This window comes from Ovis canadensis, chromosome 20 (genome assembly GCF_042477335.2).
Source record: "Ovis canadensis isolate MfBH-ARS-UI-01 breed Bighorn chromosome 20, ARS-UI_OviCan_v2, whole genome shotgun sequence".
Classification (NCBI taxonomy): domain Eukaryota; kingdom Metazoa; phylum Chordata; class Mammalia; order Artiodactyla; family Bovidae; genus Ovis; species Ovis canadensis.
Genome location: NC_091264.1, coordinates 61,435,760 through 61,451,350, shown reverse-complemented (window position 1 = coordinate 61,451,350; position 15,591 = coordinate 61,435,760).

Genomic DNA, 15,591 nt, shown 5'->3' with positions numbered 1-15,591 from the left:
TATGAAAAACACTGGGCTTCCGATCTAAGTACATGAAATGCATGGTCTCACCTACCATCAACTTTGCCAGGCATGGGGTTGGATCTATAACTATATATTTATTTATTTATGCTTAAGAATAGTCATTCTGTTCTGAGAAGGATAAACCAGTTATTTGGGTATGACATTTTATCTATTGAAGATCTTTAAGAAAGCAATATTTACGGTAGAAATAGCTATGTGTTCTGATCTTCTTTAGCATCTCTTGTGTGTCATTTTAAAAACCAGTGAGGAGCAAAGCTTGAAGTCAAGGGATTTTTGCCTTTGGTCACTGATAAGATTGAATGTTCTTATGAGGATGTCCTTGGGGACCTTTGGCAAAATTCTTGATGAATTTTTTTCTGGTATTGAACAAATTGGGTAATGTCTCATCTTTTTCTATTATCCGGGAGAATTTGTGTAAGAATAAGTTTATTTCTTTCTTACTGTATGAAAGAACTTTTTGGGAAAGATGTCTCAGCCTGGTGATTTCCATTTAGAAAGTATTTAATTGCAGACTCAATTTATTTGTAGACACAGGACTATTCTGATTCGCTATTACATCTTGTGTTAACTTAAAAATTTTTTTTTAAACTCTTTATCTTCTAGTGGGGTATTGCTGATTAACAATGTTGTGATAGCTTCAGGTGAACAGCAAAGGGACTCACCCACACATGTACACGTATCCATTATCCCCCAAACTCCCCTCCCACCCAGGCTACCACATAACATTGAACAGAGTTGCATGTGCTATATGTACTTGTTGGTTTAAAATGTTTTTTTCCAGGATTCGATTTCATCCGAATTTTCATGTTTATTGGCACAAAGATGTTCACAACATCCTAACTTTTAAAATATTTTTAAATGTCTATAAAACTGTTGAAATGTTCTCTTTTTCATTATTGAGATTTGTAATATATGTCTATTTCTTTATAAATCTTGTCATGGAATTCTCTCCTTTTTATTTCTTTTATTTTCCATTGATTTAGTTTGTGCGTGTGTGTGTGTGTGTGTGTGTGTATGTGTGTGTGTGTATTCTTTGCTGCTTTTCAGTATGAATACCCAGATCATTGATTTCAGCCTTTTCTGTGGCTCCCCAGGTGGTGGTAGTGGTAAAGAATCCACCTGTTATGCAGGAAACCCAAGAGATGTGGGTTCGGTCCCTGGATTGGGAAGATCCCCTGGAGGAGGGCATGGCAACCCACTCCAATATTCTTGCCTGGAGAATCCCATGGAGTCCATGGGGTTGCAAAGAATCAGACTGAAGCAAATTAGCACACACGCACACACACACATACTGAATATAATATTTATATCCAGTATTTATTATGCAGTTGGATACTAAAATACACTGAAATACATATTTAATTACATATTTATATATTATATCTGTTTATATATTTTATGTGCTTATATTTTATACAAATACATATCTTACCAAAGAAAAGGTTGAAGTCAATTATATATAATATACATATGAATATTCATATTAAAGAGTGTTAAAAGATATAAAAATTTAAAATATATAATATATTAAAACTGTGTTATGCAAGGGGCCCTCTTCTCTTCCTCTGTCAAGGACTGTGTTGCCTTGAGCGAAGCTGAGGTTTGGTATGGCTCTTAATTCCAGTCTATCCGGTCTCCAAGGGTTAGTCTTCCAGAGACTGGGATGTTTACTAGGGTCCCCAATTTCTTGGTGGGTTCAGGACTACAGTGTTTATTTCATAAGCGTTGAAAACTGCTGAAAACTTTACCCGATTTTCAGAGTGCTGACTTTAAATATACTATGCATTAAATCTAATTTACCTATGCAAATGAAGTATTTTTCATAGGCTCGTTGACAAAATTTGGGAGCCCCAGAAAAATGATAATGAAACCAATCAGATTTTCAAAACTTAACTTTGAAAACTAGTCACTAGCTGAAAAGATTAAACGGTTCTATGTTGATTCAGCCAGTAGTAAAGTCCTATTGCCTTTGTTTGAAGACTATTGATTGAAATTGATGGATGGACTTCAAGGGTGGAAGGAGAAACAGATTATGGAAACTGGATAGATGCACTGAGGAAGCTAGGCTCATTCATTAGGAAGATGTAAATAAAGTTGATGGTTTATATACGCTGCTTAGTTTGATTCAAATATATTCCTAATGTTTTTGTTCTGAGTCTTTCCATTTATACTACGCTGAAAAAGCTTACGCTAACGTATTGCCTATATGTATACACAATAAAGGACGGAGTTAACTGTGCATTCAGTTGTCCCTTTAAGCCAGTTAAATACTATCCCAGGGAGGTGTTCATTCATCAACAAACACCTCATTTGCCATTTCATTTGCCATCGTTAAGGAAAAGGTAAGCAACTTAATATAGCTGCCATGGCATTTGGCATAAAGACGACATATCATTATTGCGCTTTATACACCGGATCAACCAATATCCATGTATTGCGGAGCATCTACTATGTAGAGAACACTGTGCAGCATCTACTATGTAGAGAACACTGTGCAGACGCTGGGGGTTTAAAGCGGCAATTAAAGCAGGTTGTGTTTACTAGGGACTTGTGCACGCCCAGTCCTCAGATCAATACTCCAGCTCAGCTCTTCTAGCCGGTGAAGTTTCTGTGGCAGATGAGTGATGCAACATGGTTTATGTTCAAATATTTACCAATAATTGATAAGACGAATGAAGCTTAACTGATGCCATGTTCCCTTCTAAGCATATCCCAAATATTGACTAACAGCAACCCTAGGGGATCAGTTGAGTATGAGTTCTATTCAAAGGAAGGAAACTGATGAACTGAGAAGTTCAGTAGCTTCTCCAGGGTTTCTGTGATGGCAAAATGGTAAAGAATTGGCCTGCAATGCAGGAAACAAAGGTTCAGTTCCTGGGTTAGGAAGATCCCCTGAAGAGGGAAATGGCAACTCACTCCAGTATTCTTGCCTGGGAAATCCCATAGCCAGAGGGGCCTGGCAGGCTACAGTCAATGGGGGTCACAAAGAGTCAGACATTACTTAGTGATTATACAACAGTAGCTTCTCTAAGGCACACAGGTAGAAAGCCACAAAACAGAATTTGAACTGCGAGGGCCTCCAGCCTCCCCATGCTCTAACTCACCATGCGATGACCAAGGAGAACCACTTAACCAAGAGTTAGGGGAGAATGAGCAGTCAATGAGTGGGGAAAAGGAAGGAGAACAAACTTACAAGAAGGGTTTTCTAACCAGCTAGTTTAATAAACTAGTCAAAACTTGGGAAGCAAAGGGGCAACTGATTTAACTAATTCATAAGAAAATTTCGAAAAAGAGACAATTTCAAGATATTTTAAGTTGTTACCTGATTTACTAAATGAGAAACTCTCATAGTTTTCTTGCCAGTAACTGGTAAGAATGAAGTTTGAAGAACTTAACTGATCACTGTCTGGTTTCCTTCTCCCAAAATTTTAAAAAAAATTTATTTATTTTAATTGGACGCTAATTACTTTACAATATTGTATTGGATTTGCCATACATCAACATGAATCCGCCACGAGTGTACATGTGTTCCCCATCCTGAACCCCCCTCCCTCTTCCCTCCCTGTACCATCCCTCTGGGTCATCCCAGTGCACCAGCCCCAAGCATCCTGTATCCCGCATCAAACCTGAACTGGCGATTCATTTCTTATATGATATTATACATATTTCAATGCCATTCTCCCAAATCATCCCACTCTCTCCCTCTCCCCCAGAGTCCAAAAGTCTGTTCTGTATATCTGTGTCTCTTTTGTTGTCTTGCATACAGGGTTATTGTTACCATCTTTCTAAATTCCATATATATGCATTAGTATACTGTATTGGTGTTTTTCTTTCTGGCTTACTTCACTCTGTGTAATAGGCTCTAGTTTCATCCACTTCATTTATAAAAATTTTGGGTGACTCTAGGGGATTTTCTCTGGTGGCTCAGTGGTAAAGAATCTGCCTGCCAATGCAGAAGACATAGGAACTGCAGGTTCAATCCCTGGGTCAGGAAGTTCCCTTGGAGAAGGAAATGGCAACCCATTCCAGTACTCTTGCCTGCAAAATTTCATGGAGAGAGGAGCCTGTTGGACTACAGTTCATGGAGTTGCAAAAGAGTCAGACATGACTTAGTAACTAAAAAACAACAAACAAGGGCTTTCCTGGTAGCTCAGCTGTTAAAGAATCCATCTGCAATGCAGGAGACCCCAGTTCCATTCCTGGGTAGGGAAGATCCCCTGGAGAAGGGAATGGCAGTGTTCTGGCCTGGAGAATTCTTGGATGACTCTATTTCAATTCAAAATTTGCACACACAATGCTTTTTGTTTTTATTTCTTTAAAAATTCTAGAACTGCCTTATGACCCAGCAATCCCACTGCTGGGCATGCACACCAAGGAAACCAGAATTGAAAGAGACACATGTACCTCAATGTTCATTGCAGCACTGTTTATAATAGCCAGGACATGGAAACAACCTAGATGTCCATCAGCAGATGAATGGATAAGAAAGCTGTGGTACATATACACAATGGAATATTACTCAGCCATTAAAAAGAATACATTTGAATCAGTTCTAATAAGATGGATGAAACTGGAGCCTATTATACAGAGCGAAGTAAGCCAGAAAGAAAAACACCAATACAGTATACTAACACATATATATGGAATTTAGAAAGATGGTAATGATGACCCTGTATGCGAGACAGCAAAAGAGACACAGATGTATAGAATGGACTTTTGGACTCTGTGGGAGAGGGAGAGGGTGGGATGATTTGGGAGAATGGCATTGAAACATGTATACTATCATGTAAGAAATGAATCGCCAGTCTATGTCCGATGCAGGATACAGGATGCTTGGGGCTGGTGCACAGGAATGATCCAGAGAGATGATATGGGGTGGGAGGTGGGAGGGGGGTTCATGTTTGGGAACTCATGTACACCCATGGCAGATTCATGTCAATGTATGGCAAAACCAATACAGTATTGTAAAGTAAAATAAAGTAAAAATAAAAATTAAAAAAAAGAACATAAAGATTCTATTGCTCAAAGTAGAAACGTACAAAAATCCAATGAGAATTTTAAGAGAAGTGACTTTTATTCACACCTTTAATTTCCTGGAGCTGAACTTGAAGCCTCTATTCAGTACTTTTCAGAGACTTCTCAGCAACAGTCATTTATCTGTGTCTAGACCAGCTCTCTTACTGGTGAATCACCTCCTGATAAACTTGACTTCCTTAACTAAAGGCTGAAACACATGAGATATAGGCCCTGGAAATCCACAACAGCAAACAAGCCATAATTGCTTGTTTCTGTAGCTTGCAGAAACTGTACCAGATCTAGACAGGCCCTTGCTTTCCTGGTAATAACCATTTTTGCTGGCTACTTTTCTCCTATCTCTTGTCTTTGGGGTTGTATAAAATGCCTTTCAAGACAGAAATTAGTTTTCAGATTGTTTTCTGCCAAATCCAGTGAATGTAACACATCTTGACTGATGCCTGCCAAGTACAAACGGTAAGAGCAGCATGTGACTCCGAAAGATTTTCAAAAGGGGATTTTGCAATTAGCATGTGGTCCTCTTTTCTTCCAGCAGGTAGTAAAAAGAGAAACATCTAACAGTGGGGTTTGTATCTCACCAAATATCAAGCAGACCAAAATTACTTGTTAGAACCTCAGCTTCCCTTGAAGTCTGGGAGAGAGCTTGTAAGTTTCCTCCTGGGCATGGGAGAGTGGGAGCACGTTTTCCCAGGGAGGAGTAGGGGCCCGGGTGAGCGCGGCTTTGCCTAGGGCTCATCGTGGGGCAGGCAGACGGCCAGCCATCGAGGCAGGCACAGGGGATGTGCAGAGTGCCGCAGAAGCACGCAGCGAAGAGACAGGCACAGATCTGGAAGCTGCATGTGGAACTCGTCCTTGTAATTCTAAACCCTGTTTATTTGATTCTTAAAATCCTCTGCTGAAAACGTGGTGAGTCATTGCCTCTGATCCCGGCTTGTCTGTTGGTATTCTGTGAAGCTGCTCGAATCATGGAGGAGCAAAGGAATAAGTGCCATTTTGGTTTTAATTAAATTTTGAAAAAGATTCAACCATATCCTGCCTCTTCCTTCCATCAGGGATCCTGCAATTATTAAATTAGGCCGGTGGTGTCTACTTTCAGAATCATGAATTTTTACCAGCAGATAACTTCTCTTTTCTATTGTTGGATATTTTCTTGGTGCATTTTACGGCTATCATCTTTGGCAGAGCTAATCTGGTTTTCTTCAGCCACAGTTCTGCTCGTTAATCCATTTATGGATTTTTGCATAGTTTCTCCTTGGATGGTGAGTGAGTGTATTACCTCTGAGGTTTTTTTTTCAAGTCACTTGGTGGAGCTTGTGCCTCTTTTTATTTTTCTATCCAAAATATGTGCTTGAATCCTTCCTGTCTGCTAGCTTTTTGAAAATTTATTTAATGTCTTGGCTGGGATGACATTTGAAGAAGATAGTCATGCAATGAACATATTTATAGAAAGTTCTGTGTATTCAAGCTGAGTTACTTATCTTTTTAAAAAAGTGATTTTTCTTTCTGGACTTGAAATTTATCTACACATTAAATATCTTTTTCTACATCAAATACCCTTCTAAACACAGAGAGGCACACACATATGTATACATACAAACTGAAAAATATACCATTTTTAAATTCTACCAAATGTTTAAAGAATTAGAACTAATTCTTTTCAAACACTTCCAAAAGAACAGAAAAGGTGAAATGACTTCTTAACTCATTCATTGAGGCCATGATACTAAAGTCAGACAAAGAAATCAGGAGAAAACTAGAGACCCACATTCTTTATCAATAGAAATGCAAAAATCCTCAATAAAATACTAGCAAGCCAATTTCAACAGCATATTAAAAGGATTATACCACAGGATAGAGTAGGATTTATCCCAGGAATACATGGGTGGTTCAACACACAGACATCTATCAAAGTAATACACTGTAGATAGAATTAAGGAAAAAAAAAATCCTGTGATTATCTCAATGGAGGCAGAGAAGCATCTGACAAAATCCAACACTCTTTTATGATAAAGACACTTAAACAAGGAACAGAAGGGAACTTCCTAAACATGTTACGTGAATCTTAGCTCAATTTAAAAGGATTATTACAGGGTGCCATTCTCAGGTAGTTCAGAGTCTTGTTGAGAAGGAGATGGCACAAACATATGTCAAAAATCCAGTAGAGGCATTTCTTACTTCCCCTGGAAGCATGGAAACATAATATGGCTGTGGAAGCTGAAATTGTGGAGAGATCTCTTGCCTTTTTTTTTTTTTTTTAATATATACAGCTTCATTGGAATTGTTGTTCAGTCACTCAACTGTATCTGACTCTTTGAGACCCTGTGGACTGAAGCCTGCCAGGCTTCCCTGTTCTTCACTGTCTCCTGGTGTTTGCTCAGAGTCATGTCCCTTGAGTCAGTGATGCTATCTAACCATCTGTCCTCTGTTACCCTCTCCTCCTGTCCTCAATCTTTCCAGTGAGGGAAGACCCCATCAGGGTCTTTTTCAATGAGTCAGCTCTTCACATCAGGTGGCCAAAGTATTGAAGCTTCAGCTTCAGCATCAATCCTTCCAATGAATATTCAGAGGTCTCGTTTTTTTTTTCTCTCTCTCTCTAATTTTTCAGCTTTCAGCTCAGCTCAGCTCAGTTGCTCAATCATGTCCGACTCTTTGTGACCCATGAATCATAGCATGCCAGGCCTCCCTGTCCATCACCAACTCCTGGAGTTCACTCGAACTCATGTCCATCGAGTCGGTGATGCCATCCAGCCATCTCATCTTGTGTTGTCCCCTTTTCCTCCTGCCCCCAATCCTTCCCAGAATAAGAGTCTTTTCCAATGAGTCGACTCTTCACATGAGGCGGCCAAAATATTGGAGTTTCAGTTTCAGCATCAGTCCTTCCAAAGAACACCCAGGACTGATCTCCGTTAGGATGGACTAGTTGGACCTCCTTGCAGTCCAAGGGACTCTCAAGAGTCTTCTCCAACACCACAGTTCAAAGGCATCAATTCTTCGGTGCTGGAGTATAATTGACAAATAGAAATTATATGTATGTATGGTGTACATCTTGATGATTCGATCTGTGTGTAACAGTAGAATGATCACAATCAGTGTAGTTAACATATCCATTAGCTTACACTGTTACCTTTTGGAGAGGTGAGAACATGTGAGACCTACTCTCCTAGCAAAATGTCATATATACAATACAGTATTGATGACTGTAGCCACCATGCTCAGCTTCAGAACGTACCTTGCATAATCTGAACTTTGTATGCTCTGACCAATATCTGACCTCATTTCCCTTTTCCTCCAGCCCTGGCAACCATTTCCTTTGGATAAAGACCCAGAAGTGGGATCACTGGATCATATGTGATAGTTCTGCTTTTAATTTTTTGAGGAACCTCTGCATGACTTTCCATGATGGCTGTAACAATTTACAGCTCCATCAGGTGTGTACAAGGGTTCCCTTTTTCTGACATCCTTGCTAATAATTACTTTCTTTTCTCTTGTTGATCATGGACATTCTAACATGGATGAGGTGATTTTTCTTTGTAGTTTTGACTTGCATTTCCCTTATGATTAATGAAATTGAGCACCTTGGAAAAAGTGAATACTGTTGCATAGCATTAAAACATGTTAAAACATTAAGAACTCTTGTGCTGTATAGGGGAATAAATTAGAAAGGGTAACAGTGCAGTGTAATTGAAAACATTAAAAGTATTGTGAATTTGTGTTCTATTTCTTTACAAAACTAATATCAAGATGGGTTTAGGTAACGCTTACTTGTTCTCTTGGCATACTGCTTTGGAGTAAGGACCCATCTATTCTGTGCCCTGGCAAATTTTCCCATTGTTTTATAAGTTTGGATCAGCTTCTTGTATTTTATCCTTTGTGTTTTCAAAGTTATAAGCCATCAGTGCAGTCTTTTTTATTTTCACTCTTTCCATCACAGTTCTTTTCTTTATTCATCCCAATAAGTTCATTTTTGCAAAGTTCCTCTGGCTGATTCTATGTCTAGAATCCCTTGAAAAACAGTGTCAATTTCCCCAGGATCAGCTATTTTATCTTTTTAAAATTTATTTCCTTTTTATATTTTTAATTGGAGGCTAATTGTTTACAATGTTGTGTTAGTTGCTGCTGTACAACTACATGAATCAGCTGTGTGTGTGTGCTTCGTCTCTTAGTTGCGTCCCACTCTTTGAGAACCTGTGGACTGTAGCCTGCCAGACTCCTTTGTTCCTGGGGATTTTCTAGGCAAGAATACTGGAGTCATGATGTGTATCTGTTATTTACATACTGATCCATGAACTAGAGTGAGCAGCAAAAACTTCACTCTGTGCAGCTATTCACAGTTAACATGTCATGGTAGCTAAAATTAGAACTGTGTTGTTGGGGAAATTGGTGCTATTTAACTAAACCATGATCATTGTAATTGGTGCATATTGGAGACATACCAAGTGAGGGCTACACGTACTGAAGTTGTGCGGTATTGAGCAACATTGCAATAGAATTCTAGAGATTGGATTTGTGATGAGTTGGATTTGCTTAAGGATGAAGGTGTTCCTTTAAGCTAACACGTGTGAACACAAGCTACGAAGGAGGGAAGAAACGCAGTGTAAGTAGGCCAGTGAGCAGCTTTACTTGATAATGGCAAAGAAAGTACAGTCTTATCAATGGCTAGGCAGGAAGAGGGCTGACCGTGATGGCGCTTGAGATATGGGCAGAGTGGTAAACTGGAAAGAAAATCTACTGAAAGGAAAAATCATGATTTATACATGGGGGGAAGCCTGAGTTTTTTCTACTCTTTGCTACACATTCTATTTTTAATCTTTGGTAAGTCATGGGCAGCCACTTCCTTATTTGCAAAATGAGGGTAATTGTATTTAGTGCAAATGGCTGAGTGTAAAGATTCTTGAAAGTGGGGAAAAGATTTATGACTGTGCCTATTCTTCAAATGTGGGTTCGATCCTTGGGTCAGGAAGATCCCCTGGAGGAGGGTATGGCAACTCACTTCAGTATTCTTGCCTAGAGAATCCCATGGACAGAGGAGCCTGGTGGGCTAGAGTCCATTAGGTTGTAAAGGGTGGGATACAAGTGAAGTGACTTAGCATGTATGGACACCATTCTTCAAACATTTACTGAGTGACTGCTTTGAGACAGGAACTGGGCTTAATATTTCTGTTCAAGAGGTGATAAGACATTGCCTCGTGTGTAAGCATTAGGAGATGGGAGGAAGGAATAGTTAAACGAACCAAAAATTACCCAACAATCTGGTAGCTACTGGAAAGGAGGTCATAGTGAATAGTTGAACAGGGAGCAATCATTATAAAATATGACATCATTTTAGGAAGAATTCTATGGCAATTCTTGACAGGATGAAAGAGGATGGATATCTAATGCTGGTGAAGAGTTTAATAGCTCCTGTTTTTTAATCTCAGGTCTTGGATAAAACCACTGGAGTGAGGCGCTGAAGTGGACCGTAGGAAACGTTTGGAGAAAGTCAAGATTCTGAAAGACCAGAATGTTTCATGCATCATCTACATATAAAGTCCCCAAGAGTGATGGCAGGATTCATCCTCATTTAGAAAGATAGCTTCCATGGAAATAGGTCCTTCGTAATGCAGGGGATTGACTTCACTATTTGATGAGTTATCATACCCTGGAAGATAGCTTTCAAAGAAGCATCAAGTGTTCATTACCTGCAGCATGTTGTATCTCTGTTTCTTAAACTTTAATGTGCATAAAAAAATCACCTGGAATCTTGTTAAAAAGCAGATGCTGACCGAGCCATTCTGGAGGGGGACCTGGGCGTCTGCATTTTAAAAAGTCTTCGGTTGACTGCGCTCGAGTAACAGTGAGGCATTCATCAGTGACGGTTTCAACCTGAGTAACTTATTCTTGAATTTCATGTCTGTGGTCATAGTTTGACAAGTAGAGGAAAAGCACTTTGTCTCTTTTTCTACAACGTAATTATCATAATTTTGTGAGTCACGAAGTAAACAACAAGTGAAAGTCACTCAGTCGTGTCCAACTCTTTGCAACCCCATGGACTATACAGTCCATGGAGCTCTCCAGGCCCGAATAGTGGAGTGGGGCGCCGATCTCTTCTCCAGGGGGTCTTCCCAACCCAGGGATCAAACGAGGGTCTCCTAAATTGGCAGGGAGAGTCTTTACCACTGCACCACCTGGGAAGCCCCATTTACAGCATATACATGGTCGATAGTTATTATTAGTAGTTACGTTTTCAGTTGTGAATGGTCTATTTGTACTCTTGACTTATATACATTTGTTTAAAAAAAATGTTAATACTAACTCATGCTGCTGCTGCTGCTAAGTCACTACGGTCATGTCCGACTCTTTGTGACCCCATAGACAGCAGCCCATCAGGCTCCCCCGTCTCCTGGGATTCTCCCCAGTGGAGTGGGGTGCCATTGCCTTCTCCAATGCATGACAGTGAAAAGTGAAAGTGAAGTCGCTCAGTTGTGTCTGACTCTTAGCGACCCCATGGACTGCAGCCTGCCAGGCTCCTCCGTCCATGGGATTTTCCAGGCAAGAGTACTGGAGTAGGGTGCCATTGCCTTCTCCAATACTAACTCATAATTGGGGGTAAAGGATGGAAGCAATTGTTTAGATTTGTACTGTCCAATTTTGTAACCACTCGTCATAAGGGGCAATTGAATGTAATTAATTAAATTTAAATAAAATGAAAGTTACGTTCTTTAGACATTTTAACCATGTATCAAGTGGCAGTAGCCCCATGTGCCTCGTAGGTACTGTGTTGGCCAACGCAGATTTAGAGAACATTTTCTTTACCACAGACTGTTTTATGGACAATGCTGATCCAGATAATGCCTGTTAATGAGACTGAAGTGTCTTTTGAACCATGAACTATCCAATCATTTAAATTCCCACTTCACTTTACTACTATAGTTTTGGCATTTATTGCTCTGTTACTTGAGATTTTCTGACATATTTCTTTACTTTCTTAAAGTAACTCTGGTAATGACATAACAAAGTCAGTCATCCATAAGAGGTCTCAGGAATAGGAATTTTTGTTATGTTTGGGAAAGTAGAATCAAGGGAAACCAAAGTGCTGGAAGTGTTTCATAATTTTTATAGGGATAGTAATGGAAAGAATATAACAAACCAGATAATATTTCACTCATTATCTTTCCAGTAATAAGTCAGACATAAGAATCTTCAGTTCAGTTCAGTCACTCAGTTATGTCCGACTCTTTGCAACCCCATGAACTGCAGCATGCCAGGCCTCCCTGTCCATCACCAACTCCTAGAGCTTGCTCAAACTCATGTCCATTCAGTTGGTGATGCCATCCAACCATCTCATCCTCTGTCATCCCCCTCTCCTCCCACCTTCAATCTTTCCCAGTAGCAGGGTCTTTTCCAATGAGTCAGTTCTTCACAAGTGGCCAAGGTATTGGAGCTTCAGCTTCAGCATCAGTCCTTCCAATGAATTTTCAAGACTGATTTCCTTCAGGATCGACTGGTTTGATCTCCTTGCAGTCCCAGGGACTCTCAAGAGTCTTCTCCAACATCACAGTTCAAAAGCATCAGTTCTTCAGTGCTCAGTCTTCTTTATGGTCCAGCTCTCGCATCTGTACATGACCACTGGAAAAAACCATAGCTTTGACTCAACAGACCTTTGTTGGCAAAGTAACGTCTCTGCTTTTTAATATGCTGTCTAGGTTGGTCATAACTTTTCTTCCAAGGAGTAAGCATCTTTTAATTTCATGGCTGCAGTCACCATCTGCAGTGATTTTGGAGCCCCCCCAAAAATAAAGTCTCTCACTGTTTCCATTGTTTCCCCATCTCTTTGCCAAGAAATGATGAGACTGGATGCCATGATCTTTAGCTTTATGAATGTTGAGTTTTAAGCCAGCTTTTTCACTCTCCACTTTCACTTTCATCAAGAGGCTCTTCAGTTCCTCTTCACTTAATTTTCTCTTCGCTAAGAATCTTAGTTTGTTGAAATATTTGAATTATTTTGTTCTTTTGTTACTCATGTATCATTTCTAATTATGAAATAGTGGTTCTGACATATAGTTAACACTGGGCAGCAAAAAAACTGATGGTTGGACACTAACAGGCTACTAATATGTGATTCTCTTCTGTTTGTAGTAACTTTACTTGCTGAACCACATGAGGTAACAGGCAAAATAGTAGCACATAATAAATGAAATAAAGTTAAAAAATGATGACAATAAGCGAAAATAGAATACATAAAATTTTTCATCTTCTCAAAGTGTTAGTTCTTACTAGAATTCTTGGTGTTGAAGAATGGATCATTTACCACTCAGAACATTTACATACATCTGAAATGAAATCTTGATCTCTAAAAGTAATTTCATGAATCATATGACTTCCATATTATTAGAAGCATAATAATAAAAAATAGAATACCAGTAGTAAAACTGATATGCTATAGGGTTTCAAAGGAAGAAGTTAACCAAGTCATTTGAGGGGGAAAAAAAGTGATATATGGACAGTTTACATTGGAAATGGACCTTAAAAGATGGGAACAGTTTCTTAAGAAATTTAAGAGTGTTCTTATAAACATGAATTGTCATATATTTGATGTGTTGCGTTCTATTTCAGATATTATCCTTTCTGGCCCTCTAGAGCCCCATCTTTTACTTGTAGGGACCCTTCCCGTTGCTTCCATATCTTAGAATGTGACTTGGTCTTTCAAGTCTTCCTTGCTTTCCTAGAAGTGTCCAGACTTATCTTAAATATGTGGAGACCATAATGGGCACCACTGAAACAAGAATCTGAGATAGTGGAGGAAAGTTTTGGAGGGTAGATGAAAAGACATGAGCAAAGGCATTTATACTTGCTGAGGGAGGTGCTGAGGTCCGAAAATGCCTCTGTAGGTCTACCCAAAGGAGTGGAAAGTGGATAGATGGAAGATAGCATGGCTGTGAGGAACTGGTTCTAAAAGCTATAGGCAGTGATGGATTGCCTTATCATTATCCTCTAACGTTTTTAAACAGATGGATAACTTGACTGCAATTGAATTTTAAGAAGGCAGATTTAAAGATGGTTTGTTAGATGAGAAGAAACTGCAAAGAAATTAATTACAGGGTTATTACAATAAATGTGATGAAAGCTGACGAAAATTGCAATAGAATTGTGCAATATTGTACAGATGTCAGGGATGCTCCAGAACTAAAATCCATGATACTCAACTACTGATTGAGTGCAGGAGCTTAGCAAAAATAGTAGTCAAAAATATTAATGAAGTTTGGAGCCTGGGAATACAGACTTTCAACAGGTGTATTATGTCTAAAACTAAGGAGGAATTCCTAGGTACCTCAGTGGTAAAGAATCCGCCTGCCAATGCAGGAGACACAAGGGATGAGGGTTCTATCCCTGGGTTGAGAAGATCCCCTGGGTAGCAAGTGGCAACCCACTCCAGTATTCTTGCCTGGGAAGTCCCATGGACAGAGGAGCCTGGGGGGCTATAGTCCATGGGATCGCAAACAGCTGGACACAACACAAGTGCACACACACACAAGGAGGGAAAGAGAGATTTGGCAGTCTTTGATATCAAGATTGCAATAAATCCTTAGGCAGGGACATAAATTTAAGAGATTGTGCACAGAGAGAAAAAGATGGGTTATTAGAAGATCTTGCGTAGTCCTTATCATTTCAGGAAAAAGAAGACTCTAAGGATTTGTTGAAGGGGACTAAGAAAAAGCCTGCATAGAGTTAGGGCAAACGAAGATTGGTTGCATGCAGACTAAGGAATGAGGCGTTCTCAAGGATGAGACAGTTCTCAACTGAAAGATTAAGTAGAAGAGGAGTTCCTGGGGCAGGAAATTGGAACCCACCTGGAAAATCCAATGGACAAGGAGCCTGGTGGGCTACAGTCCATAGAGTCACAAAGAGATGGAAATGACTGAAGCGGCTGAGCACACACACACACGCACACACTTATGGACCAGTGAAGGGTACACAGTATAAGTGGAATGCCTCAAATATGGGGATGACTAGGATTGGATATTCCTTGGGTTAGGAGTTCAGAGATTGACGTCTGGAAATCCTTGTAGCCAAGCAGGACCTCCCAGATCTGAGAGAGTTTGTTTTAGGAGAGCCAGGAACTAGGCATGAACAACAGCCAAAGGCTAGATTCAAGATGTCAACAGGTGGTCAAGAGCTACAGACAAGGCGAACTTGGGCAAGAGTCCTACAGCAGGGAGTGGATGAGCTAATAAATATCTGAACGTGTTAGTCACTCAGTTAAGTCCGACTCTTTGCGACCCCATCAACTGTGGGAGCCAAGGCTCCCTCCAGGCTCCTCTGTCCACGGAATTCTCCAGGCAAGAATACCATTGCAATTTCCTCTTCCAGGGGAACTTCCGGACCCAGGGATTGAACCCAGTCTCCCACACTGTGGGCAGACTCTTTACCATCTGAACAGCTGGCTGAGACATTTCGTGGCCAGGTGATATGACTGGAAATTCTTTAGCTGTCTTTAAGTGCTACTTCTCAATAGGAGCTTGTGGCTGGTTAGCACAGTTCTGGAAGTGGTGGAGA